We start from the raw sequence: 25,130 nt of genomic DNA on the forward strand, positions 1-25,130 counted from the left end.
TTCTAGGCCAGGGGTCTCAAACTCAACTCAGCATGTGGGCCGCAGAGCAAGATCACAGCCATTCGGCGGGGCCGCACTAGATCTACAAAAGGCAACTGTTACGCAACACTTTTCTCACTGCAGTTGAAAACAAAAAAAAATCAGTACAACAAGCACAATCGTACATGCAGTTTACTCAGTGTCACAAAACGACCAGAAACTGTAGTTCGCATCACAACTGCTGTTAACTAAGCTAATATCTAGCTAGGATGCTAGAGAAATGAAAAATACAAGTAGGCCCTTAGGCTTACTAAATTTTATCCAAAATATTTTGAACTTCGTGGATTAGTCTGCAGGCCGCACAAAATTGTTTGGCGGGCCGCGAGTTTGAGACCCCTGTTCTAGGCCCTAAGGATACAGGGAGCTCTTTAAGGAGTTCACTGTCTAGTGGGGAAATAGGCATGTAAAGAAGATACATTAAGATATACTTTTCTATATTTTAAGACATTTTTTACACTAAGCACACTTAGCGGCAACAGGAGGCTGGCTCTTGGTAGAAGGTTGGGTTCTTCAGGCTGACGGGAGGGCGGGGCACTCCAGGAAGGGTTTGCAGATCCACAGGTCTCAGAATGGCGAGTTAAATTTGGAGGATGGTGAGGAGTTTAGTGGGGCAGAGCCCAGGCCACTTCTGGAGAGAGATGTCAGAGGAGAGATGGGGGGTGGGGGGGGGACAGGCCGTTCTTGGGAGGCGGGCCCTTTTCCATGAGCTTTCAGCAACTGGAGAGTAACCTCTTAAACGCAAGCTTTAGGAAGACCACAGTGGCGCAGGGTGAGGGAGAACGGAGGAACCGGCCACCACAGGGAGCTGGCGGCACACTGCAGTGAGCACGCGCCCAGATGTAGGGGCTGGATCTAAGGCAGAGGGGGTGTGGAGGGAGAGACGACGAGGCCAGATATGCAGGACTCGACAGGGCCTGATGACCAACCGCTCGGTTGTAGGGAGGGAGCCCGAGGGAAAGATCAAGGCTGATTGGTTGCTGGTCCTTCGCCCGAGCAGCAGAATCGATGGTGACTCTATAGGCGGAGGAGTCATGCGGCAGGAGTACATGGGAGACGTCCGGGAATCAATGGAAAGGATGAGTCCGGTGGTCCGAAGGGAGACCTGAGCTAGGGAGAGAGGTTTAGGGGAGTCACCAAGCCTGTCGATGTCAGGTGAGGCTGTTCTGTAGCTGAGAGCAGCCAGGTGAGGAGTCGGACATAGCCGGATGACAGTCGCAGATCACCCGCCCGGATTCAAGCCTGGGACAGTCTCAGCCCCGATGGCAGGAGGCAGTAGCAAAGTGCATTTTCCTCACTTGTTCCTTGTCTGCCTCGTCCACAGGAATGTTAGCTTCGTGATAATAATGCCTTTGTGCTCTGCAACCAAGGCATAGACACACATGTGACTAAGGCCCTGTGGTACAGATATAACCTGGGGGACTGTGAAATAAGTACAGGCAGCAGGTGAGTAGAATGTTCAGGATTTACCAAAGTTTCTTATCCCAGGGAAAGGTGCCAAGGTCAGGTGTACCATAAAACAGCTCTGGTGGAGAGAAAGCGTCCACCCCGCTGAAGCTCTATAGTGTTTAGAAGGGTGAGGTAGGAGTGACTGTATAACTGTAGAAACTTTCTGGCAGGGAAGTGTCCTCATTAGCAAGGCGGTGCCTTGGAGCCCTATGACCGTCTGCTTTGGTCCCTGGCCCAGTGAGTTCCCTCCCCCTGCTAAGCCATCAGAAGGGAATCGGTGAGCCTCTGGGGCCACTGCACCTGTCTCTCTTCACGAGGATGTCTCTCCAGTCACACTTGCTGGATCCTATGTCCCGTCCCTTTCTGCTGCGTAATGACGCTGTACAGCAGTCTAATCAGATAGGTACAAATGCCACCAGCTGTCAGCTAAGAAGGCTGAGACTCTCAGGGAGACTTGCCCAAGGGCACAGCGTTCCTAAGACACCGTGTGGGAGTGTCTAAACCTTTGGATTCCAAGTCCACTGCTTTGCAGCCGCCTCCTGTAGGGAGTCTGTGATCTTCCTGCACGGTTGTCCTTCAGCAGATCTTCGGGAGAGGACGATGGAATGCTCGCTCACCAGGCTGCAGTTCCGGGGAAGCCCCCCAACACAGGCTGCTGTGGGGGGAATGGTGGACATCTGTGGGAAGAAGAGCGTTAGTCAAGAGAGCTGCGTCCCAGGGTCAGCTCTGACACCTTGCATTCTGTGACCATGGTCTAATCTCTGCACCACTCGGGGCCTTAGTCTTCAGTTCTGCAAAATGGGAATAATAACTTCTGCTCCTTCTAGTTTATAGAATTTTTGAATCAACAGTTGGCATAATGCGTATGAAAAACAAATGCATCATATGGGTAAAAAAATTTCAGAGTATTGTAAAGTCCATAGTTTCAGGACTCTCTCTTCTTTATTATTAAAATGGTTAACAATGAAAAGAGGACTGTTTGGTGTCTCTGAACTTTGAGTCATAGGAGCACCCATTATGTATTAATTTAGATCCTAAATTAGTTTTTCCTAAAAGGCATTGTACATGTTCAACTGAACATGCTTTATGAACTTTTTTTTTTTTCCTCAGCCAGACTAAACTTCTTATAGAAATTTCTTTTCTCTGGCAGAAATAACTCATCATTGTCATCACTTCAATAAACACAGCTTTGAGGGCTTAAAACACCCCTGAGAATAGAACTGATATTTGCCAAGGGATCCTTGGGTCCATGAATCTCACCAATTTGCGCAGTTCTATGAATGAGGAAAAGGACCTGGCTCTTGGATCTGGGACATCTGAACCGACTCGTGCCAAGTGGCAGGGACAATTTTAGTGCTGCTGAGAATCTGACTGCTGTTTCCGCCCACACCCGCCTTCCCCCTTCCTCCTGTCCTTGGGCACGCAGCTGCTGCCTGCCTTCTGCTCCCTCCTCTCCCAGTTTCTTCCATTTCCATGGCTCCTCGTACCCATCTTCCTCACTCCAGATTCTCAACCTCTCTCCAGCCCTCCCCAGCCCCTGCTCTCGGCTGTGTTCTGTTCAGTTTCTCCAACAGACCTCTGCTCTCTCTTCCCTTCATCCCTTGGTGGGGCCCAGGGGTGATTTCATTCTTCTCTTGAACCCTCAAAATGCCAGTGATGAGAATCCTCTCCCCAAGGTGACCAGCATCTTCTCTTTCTTTTTCGTCTTTTTCCTGGGATGTGGCATCCTTCCGTTCCTTAACCGGGCACCTGCCTCCGGTTCACCCCACTCCACCCTACCAAGCCACCCACTGTGCTCAGAATATACTAAATACTAATAATAGTATTTAGTATTTCTAAATACTAAAGCCGCCATGTTGCTTCTGGAAGGCCCAGTACCTCCAGCTGAAATCCATATTGCACAACTTCACCTTCAAGGTTGTCTGTCCCCTGTCCCCTACTGACTGCTCCTAACTTACCCATTTCCAGCTGTCTGTGGAGCGTGTGCTTAATGTTGATCTCCGATGGCGGTGCTAGTGTATGAATGAGTGGTGACTGGATGGGTGGATGGATGGACAGATGGACGGATGGACGGAGGAGTGGTGGACGCTCCACATGGGCAGCAGTGTGGTGCAGTGAAAAGGGGATGGACTTCGGGTTAGGCCTCCGCTTGGGTCGCAGCCACTTACTCGCCTGTTGAGTAATTCACCTCTCCTAGCCTAATTGTCTGTGTGGATAACAGTAACTCTTCCTGAGGGCCAGGGCGAGGGAGGGGTGAATGAGGGAGTCACCTTGCATGTAAAATTTCAGGGGGACCAAATATCTCGGTAATCAAAACCGTTATTTCGACATAACATTCTTTTAAAAAATATATATGAATACATAAAAATCACAAAAGACACGATTTCAAAATTTAATGACAATAATATTTGACCCTGAACTTACACAGCTCACCTCCTTCTCTCCATTCTGCTTTCTGGTCACAAGGTCACCATGCGCACTCTGTGCAGGGTGGCCTCCACCTGGCCTAATGCCTGGCCTTTCACCCTGACCGTGTAAAACCATGGTGCCCTGAGCGTGGCTCACAGACAAGTGTTGATCTATCGTACAAATCACTGTCGGTCTGCAAGGAGATTTAGTAGATATAGAAGTTATGAGTGTTTATACGTATATTTTTATGATAATTGGACAGAGTGATTTTATGTCTATTCAATCTATTTACAGATTTGGCCTTTTGTTTTGTATGTCTTCTGTTGTTTTTGTTTTTCTTATTTAGCAATTTATTTTTATTGTAGCTTACAAATGTTTTTGGTGAGCAGTGGTTGGGAAGTAATTGTACAAAACTGGTCTTTCGTCGCAGATGATTTAAGAAGCACTTATCTGGAGTCTAGGGCAGCTCAAAAGGTCTGTGGTTTTCTGGAATTGATTCAATTGTTCCTGACATGGAGATGAATCAAACTGTGGGAGGATGTGGTCCAGACAGTACCAACTTTGGTGGGGGGGTCCTGGTATTATTTATTATTGTAGTCCGTGCAAATGGCGCCCCCTGGTGGTTTGAGCATAGCAGCCCTGTGTGGGTCCTGCACAGCCCACCGGGATGTACTCTTTGAATCCCCTTCCTTACCTTTCAGGTTGGATTTCACTTTTGCTTTTGATCCACTGCTTGCTGCTCCATTTATCCAGACAGGGTATCCATCTGTCTATCCGTTCATCCAGCAAATGCATGTGATCCCCTACTCTGGGTGAGACACACTCACAGATGCTGGGAGTATAGTGTGAAAGAATCAGATGTGGGATCTACCCTTACTGAGTTTACAGTCTCGTAGGGAGGCCAGGTGAACAAGGACGCCAACAAATCTAGCAATTAAAAACAAGGGGAAGTACCATAAAAACTAAGCAAAATACTCCGGGAAGGGAGAGAGCCAAGCTTCCTTAAACAGGGGGCTCGGTGAAGCCCTATCTGAGGACAGAAACCCTGGAACGACGAGGTCTTTACTGTGCAGATGGCCGAGAAGAAACCTGTAAAGCAGAAGGAATAAGATGCATTCGGCCCAAGGAGGGAAAGGGCCTGCCCAGCTCCCCGCCCGGGAAAGGAGGGCAGTGTGACTCCACCAAGAGGGGCCACCAGGTGAGTATGGGAGGTGGCAGGCCCCTCATGCAGCATCTGCAGGCCACAGTGAGCTGCTTGCTCTCCACTCGAATGCAGTGACATCTGTCCCAACTTCAAACCATGTGCCCTATCTTTGAATTGTATATTATTTGGGCTTTAAGCAGAATGGATACAAGCCAACTGCACCTGCCAGGCCTCCTGTGGCTGCGGTGCTGGGCATTGTTTTCGCCTGGGCAGGGTGCCTCCTCCACTGCCTTCCGTGGCTGCTCCTCCCCGTGCCCGTCACTTATTTTTGTACAGTCTCTGACCCTGGGAACCAGGCCGGGCAGGAAGTACCTGTCGGCACCTAGTGGATGGTCATGGGAAGTTCACGGCGCTGAACTCATCAGGCGACCTCTCCGAAGTTGTTGATTCTCTCTGGAACCCACAGGAAGCCACTATGTGACTCTTGTGACCACATTGTCTGCCTCTAGGAGAAAACTTGTGCTACCTCTGACCACATTGTCTGCCTCTAGGAGAAAACTTGTGCGCGCTGGGAGCCTATGAAGTCCCAAACAGATGGGCTGATTTAAGGGGAAGAGGGACAGAGAGAGAGAGAGTCGGGGTGGTCCGAGTCAGGGGTCCCAGACCCTGAACCTTCCACACTGCCCTGGTTCCTTCCTTCCCCAGAAACCTTCTAATAAGCCCTTTTTACTTAGTTTTTTTGGCCAAGCTTGCTTGAGTACAGGTTCCATGATTGTAGCTAAGACATGACAACTGCAGCCTCCTCGGTTCCCCGCCCCCCCCTGGAGCTTGCCCTTCCCCCCATTGCCACATAGCCCAGAACTTCATCCCCATAGTTATATTTTAAATGCAGCCAGGAAAAGCCCATGTGTCTCAGAGTGAGTCTGTCAGGAACTTCCTCCCGTTGGGAAACCGAATCGGCCTCTCTCTCAGGTTTTTTTTTTTTGTGTGTGTTTTTTTTGAGATGCCCTTTATCGTAGTGGCATTTAGTGCATTGTAACCTCCTAAGTCAGCATTCTCTACGAATTCTGTGAGGCCCCTGATAGAGAGAGAGGTCCTATAGAGCTCATCTCTTTTCCTAGATACACGAGGGTGTAAAAGCCAGAGTGCATTCTGATGGGTGCTCGGGGCGGTGTGGACGTCTTCCAGAGTCACAGAGCAGCCCGCCCTTCAGCAGCTGTCCCCGTGGTCCTAACGCCTCTAAGCTCTCCGTGGCCACCAGCACCAGCAGGAGCAGTGTGTCTTGGTGACTGCGTATCGTCACACATCCATCTATCCATCTACTTCTACCGCTCGGAATCCGCTGACCTTTAGGATTCGTTGTAAAATCCAGATGTTCGTTCTGGCTTGAAAGTTCTTGGAGGACTGACTGTTGGTATATTGCAGAGGGGTACATAGATGTTTTAAACTGCAAGTGGTAAGTGCACGGGACAGTGGCCTGGGGAAGTCTTGGGAGGAACAATCTGCTGCCGGAAATTGGACTTCTCTGTGGCTCACCTCAATTTTAAGGATAAATTTTCCTAAATGCATGCTGTCGTGCTCATAAAGGCATCATCAGAAATACGAAGCCATGCCCACTTGAAGAGAACCGTGTATGACCAATGTCTCAACTTTGAAACACGTTACGTATGCACTCGTTATTTGAATTTCAAAAAAATCCTCTCAATGCATTTTTTCTTATCAAATGATTTTTATGAATACACAGCATTTCCAGTTCTTTTTAAACAGAGTATTTGTGACTTCTTAGATGTGTTTAGTAGAAAGAAGTGTTTTGAGTCAGGTAGGGAACGCCTGTGCTCTGAAACCCCAGGCTCGACTCTCTTGGCTTAGTCACTCAGCTTTCCGGCAGGAAGAGTTGATGACTGACTCGGTTGCTGTTCATCGTGGGGGGGAGGGTGTTTGCACTTCAGGGGTTCCTGAGGCTCTAGGACTGAAATGAAGATTCTAGCTGGCAGCTAGTATGGCAGGTCCTGTGAGCGGTGGCTGAAGCTGATGAGAAATGTGGTTCCTGGGACATGTCCCTGGATTCTCTTTACCACCTGCCTGCTAGGTGACAGGGGTTGGGGGGGGGGAGGAAGCCCAGATTTGGGGCCAGACACCTGCATTTGAGCATTTGAGGTTAGGCTCTGGTATTGACCATCCATATCACCCTTTGGCAAGTCATTTATTTCTTAGACTTGAGGTTCCTTGTTTTCCCATGAGAATAATCCCTGCCCAAACTCTCGATGTTGTCATGGGATTTAAATGAGATTGTACACGTGGAAATGCTGTCTAATCTAGCTTCACGCAAAGGTTCGTTATTATCCTCTTCTCTTTGGTGAAATCACGGTGTTCCCTCTGCCAGGGTCACTCCATCCCTACATTGTCACAAGGTGTGTTGGTTCAGATTCCAGCAAGAAGCAGAATTCATACCCAGCTTTTTAATGCAGACTACTCTAGTGAAGAAGCAGAGGAGCCTGACCGGGCGGTAGCACAGTGGATAGAGCATCGGACTGGGATGTGGAAGACCCAGGTTTGAGACCTCGAGGTCGCCAGCTTGAGCGAGGGCTCATCTGGTTTGAGCAAAAGCTCACCAGCTTGAGCCCAGGGTCTCTGGCTCGAGCAGGGGGTTACTCGGTCTGCTGGAGGCCCACGGTCGAGGCACGTATGAGGGGGCAATCAATGAACAATTAAGGTGTTGCAATGCGCAACAAAAAACTAACGACTGATGCTTCTCATCTCTCCGTTCCTGTCTGTCTGTCCCTCTCTCTGACTCTCTCTCTGTCTCTGAGAAAAAAGCAGAGGAAGGAGTAGGCTTAGGGCGATGGCCAGGAAAGGGGAGCCACCTAGAGAGTGACAGCAGTTCAGGCCATTGCTACCTGTCATCCCAGAGGGACTGGGGCTGGGAGCTGGACCATGAGGGGGGCCACCCCGCGGGACCCGCAGTCAGGGATGCCCTCGGTCCCCACCAGTCTGCAAAGGTTCCATCCCTAAGTGCGGAAAGAGCAGGAGAAACAATGCTCCAACTCTCCCTCCTCCTGCCGGGACTCCCCTCGGCCACATCCCCCTGGCAGTCAGTGGGGAAGGAGTCAGCGTAGGGAAGAGTGGAGTGATGGACAAGGGCAGGTAGAGAGTCGCCCATTCACCTGCTGATTCCTTCTCAGTTTGTGTCTGATTCTCACCTCTTCGGAGTGCCTTTCCTTATCACCCGATGCGAAGGGCTTTGCACCAGTCCTTCCCAGCACCTGGCTGATTCCTTCTCGGTACCTGGCTGATTCCTTCTCGGTTTGTGTCTGATTCTCACCTCTTCAGAGTGCCTTTCCTTACTGCCCGACGCGAAGGGCTTTGCACCAGTCCTTCCCGGCACCTGGCTGATTCCTTCTCGGTTTGTGTCTGATTCTCACCTCTTCGGAGTGCCTTTCCTTACCGCCTGACGCAAAGGGCTTTGCACCGGTCCTTCCCGGCACCTGGCTGATTCCTTCTCGGTTTGTGTCTGATTTTCACCTCTTCGGAGTGCCTTTCCTTACCGCCCGATGCGAAGGGCTTTGCACCGGTCCTTCCCGGTATCATCCGCTTGTTGTATTGTCTTCCTAACACTTAGAAACCACTGGGAATCATTTTACCATTTATTTGTCTGGTTATTTATTGTCTGTCTCCTCCTGCTAGATGATCCTTTCCCTGAGAGGCAGGTCCCGGTTGGTTTTGTTGACTGCTCTAACTCTAGAACTGAGAACATAAGACGTGTGTGTCTGGCATTTACTGAGTGAGTAATGATGGCAGGGTCATTCAGGAAGAGGTGACACGACCAAAGATGCCATCACGGTAACTGTATCGGCAGAAATGATGTGTGTTCTGAACCCTGGTTGAATCACCAGTCAAATCTTCCCATTCTAAAGAACTCAGGCTGCCCACTTCCTCCCGGGGCTGAGACGTGGTCATTAACCTCCTTCCCTCAAAGACTGTTCTATTCCCTCGGTGTTCTTTGCCCAGTGCAATAGGTTTTTATTTTTTTTCATGACCAAGCCTCTCATTTTCTATTTGCATCTGGGAGTGCAGTCTCCACCATTTCCTCTCCACATTCCTTATCGTGCATGTTGTGCAGAAGCACCCGCCCCCAGAGTCCTGCCGCGCTGGGGTGATGGCAACAAAACTAGAAATCCCTTACACTTGTGTCAGCTGCTTTCGCGATGAAAAAGTACTTCTTTTTTCTTTTTTATTAATTGATTTTTAATTTATTGTGCTTACATAGATTCAAGTACATAAAAAGTACTTTTATAATCATCGCCTTTTAATTCCGACACTATCTATAAGAGAGACGTTACTTTTTGTTTCTTAGATAAGGAAGTTGAGACTCAGAGAGGTTGGGCAAGTTGCCATAGGGGAAAGGTGGAGCTTAGTCCCCAATTCAGTCCCCTGGAGAGCTGTTTTTTTTTGTTTGTTTGTTTTTTGCATTTTTCTGAAGCTGGAAACAGGGAGAGACAGTCAGACAGACTCCCGCATGCGCCCAACCGGGATCCACCTGGCACGCCCACCAGGGGCAACGCTCTGCCCACCAGGGGGCGATGCTCTGCCCATCCTGGGTGTCGCCATGTTGCGACCAGAGCCACTCTAGCACCTGAGGCAGAGGCCACAGAGCCATCCCCAGCGCCCGGGCCATCTTTGCTCCAATGGAGCCTTGGCTGCGGGAGGGGAAGAGAGAGACAGAGAGGAAGGCGCGGCGGAGGGGTGGAGAAGCAAATGGGCGCTTCTCCTGTGTGCCCTGGCCGGGAATCGAACCCGGGTGGAGAGCTGTTTTCTATGTCAATATCATTGGAAAGAACATAGAACTCCACAGGCAAAACCTGTCACTGACAAGGAAAGCCTGGGAATGGAATACCTGGAGTTGACTGATGGAGCGATTGGCGTGGGTTGATTCAGCATCTGTTAGTTGATCGGGAAGCTTGGTCAAGTCCAGAGTCCTGTGAGAATTCACTTGCCCCGAGTCGCACCGTGAGCAAAGGGCACAGCCTGGCAGCAATGCTTGGGTTTTCCCTGTGAGATAATCGCTTTGACCATGAAACTGGAAGCTCTCCAGTCTCCTAAATCTCACTGCCCTCTCGGCCAGCTTCAGTGATTCTTCCACCCATTGTCAGAAGAAATGAGGAGCGAGGGCTGGCAATGGGACTCACTATAATGTGTCCTTGACCTCCAGCAGAGAGGAAGCAGAGGGAGCAGAAGATGGGAACAGAGGCAGAGCGCCCACCCGTGTTCCTCTTGATAGGAAATTTATCTGGAATAACCCAGGACCTGAGTCTGCCCCTTCCAGATAAAAGAGAAAGACTATTCCAAAATCCTTAGCTTGCCTGTTCCATCTCCCTTCCCTTCACTTGTCTGTGCTCTCACTAAGGGGGACTAGAAATCCTGTGGGTCCCTTTGATGCCAGCCTTGGGGACCCACATGAAGCAGAGGACAGGAGGCCTCCTTCTGCTGCTCCTGCTCAACAGCAGCAAACAGCCGCCCGTCCCTGAGGGAGGGGACCCTCACCGCTGATGGAGCAGAAACTGCCCAGCTTGCCTCCCGTGGTGACTTTGAGAAGGGAGTTCTTGGTGCTGAGGAGGGCAAGCGAACTTTGCAGTTAATCAAGCCGCCGTGTGGGCATCGTAGTTAATCACGTCAGGTGTTGTGGCATCAGCTCTATTGGAAACAAAAGGAGGGCAGAGGTTACCAATGGTACCAGGCAAAAGGAATGGCAGCTAGAAAGATGTTTCAGCGACATTACTGGTTTTGTTTTGTTTTTCACTTGAAACTGAAAATATGCTGGTTGTGATTTTTTAACGTGGGTCAAGGTTATTTGAAACGTGCATAGCAGGTATTCTTGTGAGGCAGTATTGGCCGTGTAGAAGGCCCGATTCACGCTGAGAAAGGTGTTCCCACCATCGGTGCCTCTGAGATGGAGCTCGGCTCTCTTGGCAAATAGAGAGATTCTCATTTCCATCGTGTGCTCACAGAATAGGAACACACGGAGGACCATTAGGGGAATACGTGGGGTGGATTCAAACCACGGGATGGTAGCGAGTGGGTTAGAGTGACCTCCCAGGCTTGGATGATCTAATATGTTTACACTGTGCAGTGAACACCTCCACATAAGGAGGGTGAGGATTGTACCCCACTGCCTGGCACAGAGTAGTTGCTCAATTAATGACTGCATAACAATACATGCACATACTTCCTAAATCCATTACCTACAGTGTGTTAGGTGTTGTGCTAGGAAATTTGCACGTCATTAAAGTCCTAGCCCCTAAAGGTTGAGTAGGGATACAAAAACCTGTCCACCTGGTGTTGGCCGTGTGCACAATATCTTCAGCCACTGTTCTGTTTAGGGGGCTTGTTGGTCAAGAGATGCTCATCTGAGAAGCGAACTTATACAGTGGTGCTAAGTGCTACTGTGGGGGCCTCTACATTCTAGCAATGTCTTCAGTGCTTTAGCGCAAGTGTTCAACAGATGAAGTGTTTGGGAACCTCATGGAGGTTCAGGGAGCAGGAGAGATTTTCTTCAGCTGCTAGCCATTTGATGGAGATCTGTGCAGTTCAGAGGGTCAGCCAAGTTCCATGGCCTGTTTGAAAGTGTTTCACCAGAAGTGAGTCTTCAGGGAAAAGGAGACAGGCATTCTGCTAGGCACTGGAGTGGGATAATCATTTAATCCTCATAATGGCAGAGTGAAATATGTATTATTATTTAGTCTTGTAGGAGAGGAAACTGAAGCTCAGAGTGGTTTCCCAACTTGACAGAGGTCACACAGCAAGCAGCAGAATCTGTTTTTAAATGCAGGTCTTTATTCCAGTGTTCCCAGATCCGGAAAGGCATAGGGGAGACCAGGGAAGGTATCTAGCCCGCTGCTTCTAAAACTTGCTGTGGGTAAAAGTTCCAGGCCCTGTGCGCTATGCACACTCCAAAAAGGTGGGAAACACTGCTTACCCCACCCCGCTTTGGGGGATTCTCAGTGCGTGTGTTCGGGGAGGATATTACAAATCCCTGCTATGAGGACTGTTTGTGCTTAATCAGCACCTTCCAAATATTTGTGACCACCCAGCCCCTCCCCCCACCTGCTGTTCTGGTTGCTGTTCAGGGGATGTTCTTTGTTTCTCTGTAGTAATAATATATATGAACATTCCATGGACCTTGAATTATAATTTATGAGACCCCAGTTTTCTTATGAGTAAATCAAGGTCATAGCAAGGCAGACAGTCATCAATACTCTCTTTGTATACGTGTGTGTGCGTGAGTGTGTGTATTTGTGTGCGTGTGTTCATGAGAGAAACAATGTGCTTGAGAACCTGAGCCCTGTCAGCACACCTGACCGGGGAGAAGGCACAGGTGACTCCAGACGGACAGATGCTGTCTCTTCACTTCCTTTCCCTACAGTTGAGCTCAGAGATTGCTCCAGCTTGCCTCCTTACCCTTCATTACATGAATACTGCAAATGGCACTTTGGCAGGAAATGATCTTTTCAAGGATGTTTTGCTGGTATTGTGAGCGGTGGAGAGAGAAGGAAAAGAAGGTAGGGGCCACTTCAGGTGTGGACGGGTGTGCGGGGGTCTGGGATGTGACCCGGTACACTAGCTCCTCTTAGGCAAGCTGGCAGGGGGGGTTAGGACCCAGCTTCTCCGAGCCATTGCCTAGATGGCCCTGACCTAGAGCCAGCGGGAGAGAGAGGACGATGGGAAAATCTGAGGTCTCCTCTGATGGAGCAGTTTCTGGAGTCCGCCTGGGCACACAGTCTACTGCAGTGCCCCGTCTCGGCTCCCTGAGGCTAGCCTGGGTGATGTATAAGGTTTCTAGCAGATTGTGCCCAAAGACTTGATGATTGAAACCATCCTTACACAAAGCTCTACTGAAAATTGATCGTGGTGGAATTCTTCCACATTCTGCCCGGTAAGTGCAGGTCTTCCGAGCTTCTTGCTAAAATACACATGAAGATGTGGAATAAGAGGAAACCCAGAGCCTTAGAAACTGAACGTTACAGACCGCTTATTATCAGGATTTGGAATGTCTTGTCACTTAAAACGCAATGGAATCGTTGTAAGAAAGAAAAAGAAGTACTAGAAGTACCAGTTTGTGTCATGACCTGGTTTAATGTCATGAAACCGAATCACTAAGGAAATAATAGATGTTTTCTTCCTCCTATATCGTCCCCTTAGACTTAAGAGTAAGGACCCGTACCCACAAAATTAGCAGCGTGTTATCCCCAGTCCTTCACCTCCCGCTTTAACTCTTAGCATAGACTTTCCCTCTTAGAACGCAACTAGGAGATGTGGGGGGCAGGGCTTGGGCAGCGTGCATTCTGGGAAGCTCCATCCTGTAAAGAAAACAGCGAAGCCCAAGGCTGAGAAGGAAAAGGTTTACAGAGCGCCGCAAGCTCAGCGCGATCGAATTTCCTGTATCCTTGGACTCCAGGCAGGAGAGAAATTGAGTCAGGAACGCGGCAGGAACAGGACACACGAGTTACAAGCTTACTCGAGACGGCGCATGGATCTGGGAGAGGTGCGCACAAAACCTGCCCTTGGACTTGAGATTTGAGAAGGGAAATCAACCAATGGGAACAGAGCAGGGAAAGGGCTCCTCTTACCCTGTCTGAAAAGAATCTTGGCAAAGTACCGGGCCTCACTTTCCTTTAAGGATGGACAGTGACAAAGAAAACAGCACGGGGTCTATGAGAAAGAATAACCCCCCAAATAGGACATTTGGCTTATCAGTGGAGAAAATAAGTAAAGGAAGTTGTTTCTACAAATCGCCCATTCATGATCCCCAAAGAAGATTTGAGGGAGCAGTTTGGTACATTTCAGCACTAAACAGGAAGGCGTGGTCTCTGGGAAACTGGAGCCAGAGCCGCGGAGAGAGAACAGATGGAGAGCGAAAGGTTGGCCTGGGGAATTCAAATAGACGTCAATGAGATAACACAGAATTTCAGTAGATTGAAAGGGAATGGGACTTGGGTGTGAAAAAGGATTATCATTATGTGAAAGACAGATTTGTAAACTTTTTCCGGAATGCAGAAGCAATATATACAGAGAGAGGAGAGGAGCACCAAGCAAAAAGGATGAGAAACGTTAAAGATCTGCAGTGGACAATTGCAAATAATTATTGTTTCTGAATGAAACCCTGCAAAAAGTGGAAGAGACGTAGAATTATAATTAAAGATCATTTCCTGCAAATTCCTTGTAACGTCGAAGAAACAACAGATATACCTCCCTAGACATTTGCATAAAGACAAATAAGATAAAAATCAATTATGATCCAAATAAGAAAAACAGGTTTTCTGCAAAGAAACACACATTAATTTAGCTCACTCTCTCAGTTATAACCTTAAATGCCAGTAGACAAAAAGCAATGTTTTTTTCTCTCTCTATGAAGAGGGGGTTTTTTTTAGACCCAAGAATTTTAGACTCAGTCAATTATGAGAAGGCAATAGAAATAGATTTTCTGACAAACAGAAGTTCAAGAAATACATCGACCACATAGATATCTTACCTAATAAATTTATTTGAAGATCCATTCCAATTTAACCAAGAAATGAAGCAAAATTTGGAGTTCAAGCATTCAAGAATGAAGAAGTCATAAAAGGAGTGAGTTTGAGGACAGCTGGCCTTTTTAACAATTCCTTGTCAGAACATATGCTAGATAGATGTATTGATACAGATACAGATAAGTACATATATAAAAATCAGTAGCTGTATATACAATTACAGACAAGATTATAGATTATATGAATCTATAAATAATATAATTAATACAGGCGATACAAAATATGTGTCACATTTACAGCCTTACAAGCTTAGAATCTAAAACCCAATAACTGTAAAAAGGTACAAAAATCAATTATATGTTAACTCATGGAAATGGTATCAAAAATTCCAAAGATACAATATTTCAGACCTCAGGGTCCCGGTCCCGGGCCTAATGCAATTATACTAGAATTGAGTAGCACAAGGTTCATCTATGAAAGTATCTGTAAATAAAAAACAAAGTTTTCAAATAAATCAGGCCGTGCGGACTTTGTTTCTCAACGCAAGGGCTCAGTGCGGGAAGTCTGTGAAAGAGGTCCGCCTTATCGGATTTAGGCTTAGATGTAGGCAGTTGGTGAAGAGGATGCCACGTCTCCAGCTTAAGGAAAAGCCAGTTGTGAAATTTGGAGAAGATGGAATATTTTCTCACTAGCTCTCATATACCACGTGGTGCCTCACCCTTCCGATCAAATTACTTTTGTGATGAATGTAAACTATTTTACAACCCTGAGAGGAATTGTGGCTCCAGATGAGCCGAAAGTGTCCTATGGAGAATGAGAGAAGCATTTGCCAAACTGGGTGCATGCCCAGTCACCTGCCACCTACCTCATAAACCATTCCTTTCCTGCCCCCGGAGGGCGAGCCTTCGCTAATAAGAGAAATAGATTTCTCCACGCCCCACTCTCTGCCTTCTCCTTGGCCTGCCTATAACAGCGTTGTCTGAAACTGCCCATTGTTCCTTGTGTAAATGGACAAACCAGTTTCTTGAGGACTGGAGCATCTTGCCGGAAGTCCAGGCCCTGACTTCTGGCTCTTCTTCATGGTGGAGCTGGCTGCGGTGAGGGTCCCAGGCCTGTGGGGCCTGATAGTGCCAGGCAGGGCTGCTTGGCTGGGCTCAGGCCGGTGGTTTGGGGGGACTTAGTTCTGTTCTTTGGTCAGGTGTCCGTCAGCTTTGTGTTGTGGTCTTGGTGTGCTGCCTGACAGCTCACACACCCAAAGGGAGTCATTCCAGAGTATTGCAAGGCGGAGAGATGGATTTGGTTCTTTTTTTTTTTTTTTTTTTTCTGAAGCTGGAAATGGGGAGAGACAGTCAGACAGACTCCCGCATGCGCCCGACCGGGATCCACCCGGCACGCCCACCAGGGGCGACGCTCTGCCCACCAGGGGGCAATGCTCTGCCCCTCCGGAGCGTCGCTCTGCCGCGACCAGAGCCACTCTAGCTCCTGGGGCAGAGGCCAAGGAGCCATCCCCAGCGCCCGGGCTATCTTTGCTCCAATGGAGCCTTGGCTGCGGGAGGGGAAGAGAGAGACAGAGAGGAAGGAGGGGGGCGGAGAAGCAAATGGGCGCTTCTCCTATGTGCCCTGGCCGGGAATCGAACCCGGGTCCCCCGCATGCCAGGCCGACGCTCTACCGCTGAGCCAACTGGCCAGGGCCACGATGGATTTGGTTCTTAAACCGCTCTTACCTCCCCCCTGCTCTTCCCATGCTGATGCAGCCCGGCTTTGTCAGACCATGGTGTTTAGTGGTTCATATGGTGGTGAAGAACATTTTAAGTTGTGCTTGGATTGCAGCGCCGGTCCTGTTTCCAGCCCCCTTTGCTAGGACTCAGTGGGATGGGTGCTGGGACTCCCAAAGCCAGGAGGAAAAACCACCGTTTTTGCCTACGACTGGGCCTGAGTGCTCATATTTTGAATTTATAAATCTCCTGATGTAGACTAAGAGAGATAACAGATATTTAGTTAGATATTTATTGAAATTATGGAAGCCCAAAAGGAAGGTATGTGATGACCACGCTTACTAGGCATTTCCAGAACCTTCTTCATGTTGAGCATTCTGCCTCATTTTGCATAGAGGTATAATCTTGTCTGGATGACTGATGGAAGAAACATGGTCCCTTTGGCCTGGGCTTCAGGTAGTTAAAGGAAGACAAGCGCTGGACATGGTGTCGGCCCGGGTGAAGCAGGGCGTGTGCACCTGCCACAGTGACATCATGGGGAGCCCCTTGGCTCCGGAGCCACCGACCTGGGTTTGCACCCCCGCTTCACGATGTCTTACATGTACGGCCCTGGGAGAGACTGTTACACCATCAGGTTAGGTGTGTGGGCAGGGAGGGATGTCAGATCCTGTTCCCTGGGACTGTCATTTAGAAAGCCCTGTTCCCTTAACACTGCGCACATTGTCTTCAGAGTCAGCTCTGAGTCCCAGCTCCACAGGGCCAGCTGTCTAAGACACGTCTTCCCAAAACTACTAGGAGGGAGACGGGGATTCAGGAATGCCGCATTACCTTCTAGCTACAGCTTGTTGACTGCCATCCGTGCTCGTTCAACAGACCAAGGGGATATTTGCAGAGTGGTCTGCGGTTCCTAAGCTATAAAGAAATGCTTTATTCCATATCACTACTCTGTGCAAAGTTGGTAGATTCATTCCGGTTTTCTGGGGGCAAGAAAGGAGATAAGGAAAGACTGTTGCATATGGGAACATCTTTCATAAGTCTGGTCCTATGCTATGAAAGCGTGGGGATAGCTCTTTATCTGACCAGGCTAACCGGCCCTCTTCCTTTCTCTGGTGGAAATATAATGCGCTCTATCCTCAGGGGGCTGCTCCCTCCCTCCCTGGGCTGGGATGACAGCATCCTAGCTGCATTCCACCTGTGCCGTTCTCTCCCCACAATGTTTGGCCAGTGGCCTAAAATACTTGGCTCCAGCAGGTGGAAACTAGACTGTGAGTAACTGGTATGATTAATTTACCTCCAAACCCGGAGTAAGCAGAGGTCCCTTTGGCAGGATGATGGTGGTGGTGGTGGTGGTGGTGAGACAGAGGTTGTAATAGTTAAAGCACTTGTTTTCAGCCTGGAAAAAGAAATTAGCAAATGAACTTGAACCCAGTGACTTATCAGTAATTAAAAAATAAAGTACCAGATTCAGTTATGCAGTCTGACCATGTTTTGGATTTATAGATATCCTAAGCTGGTTTACAACACTCCCATGGGTCTCCTTTTCACACTAAAATCCTTGTAATATGGAGGCTAAGCTATCAATTCAATGCATTTGGACTATTTATTATTATTATTATTAAGCAAGAGGTAAGGAGGCAGAGATAGACTCCCACAAGCACTCTGACCAGGATCCACCTGGCAAACCTCATACTGGGCAATGCTCTGCCCATCTGGGGTCATTGCTCTGTTGCTCGGCAACCAAGCAATTTTAGCACCTGAGGTAAGGCCACTGAGCCATCTGCAGCACCCAGGGCCTACTTGCTCAAACTGTTTGAGCCATGGCTGCGGGAGGGGAAGAGAAAGAGAGAAGAGAGGAGGTGAGCATGGAGGGGAGGGCGGAGAAGCAGATGGTTGCTTCTCCTGTGTGCCCCAACTGGGAATCAAACCCAGGACTTTCACACACTGGGCCAACGTTCTACCGCTGAGCCCACCAGCCAGGGCCGCATTTGGACTATTTTTAAATCAAATGAATATCTATTAATTTTTTTGTACCTCAATGCCACCCTCTGAGTCAGGCAGATGTGACATGTTCTCCACCAAAGGACACTCTTTGACTGTTCCTTGGGCTCTCTGAGCTCAGTCCTGGCCTTGCACTTGCTCCAGACCGATGTTCAGGACAGTCCGTTTTGTCTCTGCCAAATCTCGTAAGAGCTGTTGGCCAACTCGCAAAGATTTGAGAAACCTTTTCCTTTCTGAGCATTCGTGGGACAGGGATTGTGTTTTTAACCTTTCTGTGCTTCAGGTTCTTTGTTTGCAAAACGGGAGTCACGGCAGCGCCTGTACCATCGAGTTGATGGGAGGTTTTAATTAGAGCAGCGTTGGGAGCATGCACAGTGCTTCACGAAATTGGTGACAGGGCATCAAGGAGAGATTTATAAAGAAGATCATCTGCAAGCCAAGCCCTGACCAGGGCTTAGGTGGTTTTTAAGTGGGCCAACCAGGGACACGTCACACAGAAGGGAAAGGACGTGTGCAAAGTTTCATGCGGGCAAGATAGAGCAGAGGACCCGGGGAGGCTGGATTAGCTCCGTGCGCCTGGAGGGCACTGCTTTCCTCCGGTGTTAGAGGTGGGTGGTGCTGGGAAGGGACTGGAGCCCGATGGAGCCCTGGTTGGTTCCAGTATGCTCTCTGCTCCTCTTTGTCATCCTCCTTTCTGCAGTTACCGACTCCTCTCTCCAGCACTTCCTTTCCTCCTCCTGCTTTCTGGCTTGGTCTTGCCGCTGCCTATTAATGGACCTGTGTGTTTGGCTAAGACTTTGCCCTTCTACATTCTTGCTTGCATCCTTTAACCCCCAAACCAACAGCAAGTGATTCCTTATTGCTGCAACAGCTCTTGTCCAGCCCTTTCTGAGTCTTGCAGAACAAGTCTTTCTGCCCCTCACCGCCATATTGGACCCCATATTGCTCAGGACCCTGCTGTTGGAAACTCGTCCATCCTTCGGCTTGGCATTCTGCATGATGTTCCTACCGACAGCCTTGGTTTCCTCTTGACCATATTTATATTCTTATTCTACTCACCAAGTCTACCCGGGGTAATGAACCCTTTTGGACACCTGTCCCAGAATGCCCGTCTTGGCTCTGGCGTGAAACAGAAGAGCCCTCCACCCTAACTACCCTTGTTCTTTGGGGGCAGTTAAGTTTATCCCTATGACCGCCCCCTGCCCGTGACTCCTCCCCTCTGACAGTCACTGAACTCCTGATAGGCTGAGCATTGGGCTGCACCAGACCTGAGACTGAGAAGTAACTTGTTTCATCATCTGCAGTTCGTGGTCTCCCCAGGACCAATCAGGAAATCAGTATGATGGAAGAAAAAATAAATTGAGGATAGACAGGCCATTTAAAAGCCACATGAAACTAGGATGCTAAGCAGAGAAGGCGAGTCCGAGCAGCAGCAGGAGACAGCACCCGGGGCAACCAGGTGAGTGCAGGAGAGGTCAAGGTCAAGGTGGGAGGGAAGGAGCCACTGTTTATGAGGCGATGACCTGGCCAGGACATCGGAGAAAGCTAGGGAAGATGGACGCTGGGCCATCTAAAGTCACCTGGGCACTATGGGGAATGGTCGGGAGTTCCCGGGGACCATCCCAGCGGTACAATTTACCGGCTGTGGACAACTCCCTTGTTAAGAAAATTTCCTCAAGGCAGTATAATGTTGCCCCCAAAATAGTCAGACTTGGAGACAGAAGTAGGCGTTGTAGTTATGGTCGTGTAACCTTGGACAGAGTAAGTCACCTTTCTGAGTCTTAGCTTCTTACATGTTAAATGAAGGAGGGAAAATAAACAACTTCCCTGCCCTGGGTACCCAACAGGTCCAACAGGTCTTTAGAAGCAAAGCAAAACTCCGGGGTGAAAACTCTTAATGAGGCTGTTAAGTCAGTACTAACGGAGCAAATTAGAATCATTAATGTGATTTCCCTGGGGGGGGGCGGGGGGAGAGATGCTACTAGTGTACTTGCTATTTCAAGGGTTTGCCAGTCTGTGGGAACGGGGAAATGGAGGTCTGACCTCTGGATAAAATTACCAGCTCATTCCATCTTCCTTTCAGGGTTCCGATGACAATCCACTTGCCAAGTTTCAGCCACAAGACCATATGTTTGCTGGATCACGTGGGGAAATGTGGTTTATTCTGATTGTTTGTTTTGTATGAACATTCTTCGTGTGGTCCTTCCTTCACTGTGCCGGCCCAAACTCAGTCTGTCAGGAGTTTTACACGTCAAAGTGTAACAACACTCGAAAGAGAGTGATTTTTTTTTTTTTTTCATTTTTCTGAAGCTGGAAACAGGGAGAGACAGTCAGACAGACTCCCGCATGCGCCCGACCGGGATCCACCCGGCACGCCCACCAGGGGCGAGGCTCTGCCCACCAGGGGGTGATGCTCTGCCCATCCTGGGCGTCGCCATGTTGCGACCAGAGCCACTCTAGCACCTGAGGCAGAGGCCACAGAGCCATCCCCAGCGCCCGGGCCATCTCTGCTCCAATGGAGCCTTGGCTGCGGGAGGGGAAGAGAGAGACAGAGAGGAAAGCGCGGCGGAGGGGTGGAGAAGCAAATGGGCGCTTCTCTTGTGTGCCCTGGCCGGGAATCGAACCCGGGTCCTCCGCACGCTAGGCCGACGCTCTACCGCTGAGCCAACCGGCCAGGGCGAGACTGATTTTTAAAACAGGAGAACGATGTGCTCACCCCTCCCCCCGCCCCCCACATGCAGACCTTGTTGGCAGGCAGTCACCGTGGGCCGCTGGAGTGGTGTTCATGCTGATCACAGTCCTGACCCTTGCTCACGTCTTCACGACTCTTCTGAAGTGTCAAAAGAATAGTCGCGTATACTCCTGACTTTACTGCGTAGTGTACTCCAATTACTCTAATCACTTGGAAATTAGACACCTCTAACACCGGAGGAAAGCAGTGCCCTCCAGGCGCAGAGAGCTAGTCCAGTCTCCCCGGGTCCTCTGCTCTGTCTTGCCTGCATGAAACTTCGCACACATCCTTTCCTTTCTGTGTGGCGTGTCCCTGGTTGGCCCACTTAAAAACCACCTACGCCCTGGTCAGGGCTTGGCTTGCAGATGATATCCTTTATAAATCTCTCCTTGATGCCATGTCACCAATTTAGTGAATTCAGTGTTCTGATTCAGACTAGGTCATCTGACGCGTTAGGCCACCCATTTTCTGAGCACACAAAGTAGGTGAATAGACACTGAACTCTTCCCTTCAGCGCATCTCTCTCACAATTGCAAATGATGTTCCAGGTTCTGTTGTTAAAGTGTGGCCTCGTTATAGCACCCGAACTCCCAAGTACTGTTTCTAAGACATGAGTCAGCCCACCCACTGAGGCTTCTACTTCTTCAGCCTCATCGCTCCCTGGGCTTCCACATCCTCCGCATTTTAGCCACGTGACGGCCTTGCGGTCCCCCACGTGTACCGTCCTGTTCTGCGAGTCCGCGCGCCTTGTGCACGCCACCGCATCCTCCCCGGCCTGCAGCCTCGCTCAGCTCTCCTTCATGGACGAAGCGCATGTCCGTGCTTCTGAACTCATAGCAGGCATCATCTGCTTGGCGAAGCCTTCCCTAATCCCCGCCAGGTAATAGTCCCGTCTCCCTCCGTGGCCTCAGTACCCCTCCATGTGTGTTACCGGTTGTGGCCCCCAGAGGCTGCGAGCCCCTTGGGGGAGAGGAGAGGGACCCCATCCCCTTCACGTCTCCTTTTCCCAGCCGGCACAAGGTAGATCTCCAAAGATCTTGGGGGGCCCATGAAGGCAGGAAGTCTCAGTCCCCTGTTTTGAGTATTTCCTGATACAAAAAGATCAGGAAAACTGGTTGTTGTTGTTTTTTCCTTGGGACAAGTGGGCGTGGATTAGGAAAATATTATGCAAGATTAATCAAATGCTGCATGCACTGTTTCCTTCAGGAACTGTCCGGGTTCACAGGCGCCCACAGTGCGGGGACAGAGCTCTGGGTGCAGGTGGATGGGGCCCGTGGAGGGTGCCATGATGGTCAGCTTCTTTAGGGGACAGACTTAGCTTGTTCCCTGAGTTCCACGCCAACTGGGGGAGGTAAGGCTGTTTATAAAGAACTTCTCTTTGTGCCACAGCAACCTTAGTGTTCTTCCTTATTGCTGAAAGGCAGCTTCCTTTCTCCCTCTTTCTGTTTGTAAAAGTCTTTTGACCATAACTAAGCTAACAGGTTTGGGTTGAATGCAGGAGAAAGTGGTGATAATCAGCTTTTGAAGCAGAATGGTGTTGAACGCTGTGGGTGATGAAGGGTTGGAAGGTTCACTGAGGAAGAGACAGAAGGGGAATTACATCCAAGTCTCTCTCTGTGGATAGAGGCAGATCAAAAATAATAATCTAATGTTGTAGCTAAGAATAGACAAATAAATAAGGGTGTGGTGTGAGAGCTAGCTGATTCTAGGGAGAGGGAAAGAGCAGGTGTGTGTGTGTGTGTGTGTGTGTGTGTGAGAGAGAGAGAGAGAGAGAGAGAGAGAGAGAGAGAGAGAAACGTCCAGGAGGTAAGAACTTCTTATAAGTATGGTGTTTCATTTAGGGTTTCCAGATGGTGATTTCTTTTGTGTGTGTGAGGATGTCATTTAGAACGATGTTCAGAATGCTTTATTATGGTGGTATTTTGATATTTCATTTTTAACAGATATAAATTGTCAGTAATGAAATATGCCAAATACTAATGAAATTGAATGTTCCAATCAGACTAGAGGACATGTTTATATAATTGCTTTAAATATATAGAGATATATACATACATCTATATGTATACATACATACATACATACAAACATATGTATTTGTGTCTTGCTGCCCTCCTATATTATAAGAGCAGTGGTATTTCCAGCAGCTACTTTTCTTTTTTTTTTTTTTTTTTTTTTTTACAGAGACAGAGAGAGAGAGAGAGGGATAGATAGGGACAGACAGACAGAAATGGAGAGAGATGAGAAGCATCAATCATCAGTTTTTCATTTGACACCTTAGCTGTTCATTGATTGCTTTCTCATATGTGCCTTGACCCTGGGCCTTCAGCAGACAGAGTAACCCCTTGCTCAAGCCAGCGACCTTGGGTCCAAGCTGGTGAGCTTTGCTCAAACCAGATGAGCCCGCACTTAAGCTGGCGACCTCGGGGTCTTGAACCTGGGTCCTCCGCATCCCAGTCTGACGCTCTATCAGCTGCGCCACCACCTGGTCAGGCCAGCAGCTACTTTTCTTAAGTCAGCCAGGGCTCCCTCTCACTTCTCCTGATTCTGATGCGAGGCTGGCCTCTCACTTCTCCTGATTCTGATGCAAGGCTGGCCCGTTTTCATCACCATCACTGGGGACTTGTCAGGGAGAAGGAAATGGTGCTCTAGTAATTCTCTAATCCTGTTTGATAACATGCAGCGAAGTAACAAATTTACCAGACCAATTCCCCAACTCTTCCAAAACAAAGATCACACTGTGAGGGAGTTTGCGAGAAGGGTTTTTCCCGGAAAGTGTCATAGGGGCAGCCTTTTCACTCCTTCCTGGGACTTCCCCACTCGGAACTGCATGGAGAGATAGATGCAATGAGAGGAAACTCTGCCTTCCTTCTGCAGCAGCAGTGCAGAGAGAACTAACTAGAGGCAGACCTGTTATGGTATGTCCATACAATGAACTACTGATCGGCCACTGAACAGTAAGTCAGATCTGGGTGCTGGGACATGACCTGATAACCAACAGGTGTTTGTAAGAACCCTGGATTGTCAACACTTTTTTTATAATAATGATGTCACAAGATTGAGAAGGTGGGGAAATATTATCTCTTCGTTTTCTACATATTGTATTGTTTAAAGTATTTGCAGTGAGCCAAATGGATACATTTCTCATAGAAAGAAAGAATGACTGAAGGAGGGAATGTGAATGAGAGAATGAGAAGAGAAGGAAGGAATCAGGGCACAGATTTCAAAGGATATGATTCAAGTGTGAACCCTCTTTGTGGGTGGGACTAATGATTTTCTATCGCATATTATGAGATGTCAAAGAATGCATTAAGAAAATAAATAATTGTGTGTTTTGAATCATCCTTAATAAGTTATATTACTAATAATGTACTAAGTTTCTATTAAACTTTTAGCAAATTTAATATAATATTAATTAAAAAGGGGCATTGGAGAAAGAAAGGGAGTACATTTGGGAACCTATTTTAATTTTTTTTTTTTAAAAAAAAAGGAAGAAAGAGTCAGACTCCCAGAACCACAGGGCACACAGGACGGTTGCAACAAGTTTCCTAGAATCACAAAGGTCGGGCAGGAAGAGAGAGGGGCCAGGAGATTAACAATAAAAGCCTTTATATAGACATTGTATTTTATAATAATGTGCATAACATTTCATCACCTTAGTGTCTTATGGGACACTTGGGTCATTTATCAAAGGTTTTTTGATATATGTTTATGAGTCCTATAAAATAAACATTGTCAGAGAAGAGAATTAATATGTTAAACCTTATAAGCCTTTTTACATAAGAAATCCACAGAAATTATATAATTTATTATTTTTCTACTTTGTTTCTGTGAAGTCTGTAAAGTTCAATTATGACTCTTACTATATAATTTAAGATACCCTGGCCTAGATTTAAATATAAGTCTGTCTCACCAAAGCTATATTTATTCTTAAGAAAAAAAAAATCAAATTGTATCTGAATAAGGAAATTACATGCTCATGTAGCTGTAAGTACAGCCTCACATACCTATTCACATTTTCTAAAAGCACAATTTCGTAGAATTGAGGAAGTGGTGACTCCTCTGTGGCCACATGTGACAGGTACCAATGGTGCCTGACTCAGAGGTTGCTGCAGAAATAGGGTTCC

At 48.3% G+C, this 25,130-nt stretch overlaps 1 protein-coding gene across 3 annotated transcripts in view; it reads left to right on the plus strand.

Annotated features, from left to right (window-relative positions):
- The window catches only part of ITPRID1 (ITPR interacting domain containing 1), a 125,201-nt gene that overhangs the window by 13,766 nt on the left and 86,305 nt on the right, over positions 1 to 25,130 (plus strand). The window contains exon 1 of one of the 3 annotated variants that reach the window (XM_066238855.1): positions 22,233 to 22,354. The exons of the other annotated variants lie outside the window; for them this stretch is intronic. The gene's annotated coding sequence lies outside the window, so the exon portion shown is untranslated. Of the gene's footprint in view, positions 1 to 22,232; positions 22,355 to 25,130 lie in introns of those variants that run through there. 3 annotated transcript variants of the gene reach the window in all.

This window comes from Saccopteryx bilineata, chromosome 7, assembly GCF_036850765.1.
Source record: "Saccopteryx bilineata isolate mSacBil1 chromosome 7, mSacBil1_pri_phased_curated, whole genome shotgun sequence".
In the NCBI taxonomy this organism is placed as follows: domain Eukaryota; kingdom Metazoa; phylum Chordata; class Mammalia; order Chiroptera; family Emballonuridae; genus Saccopteryx; species Saccopteryx bilineata.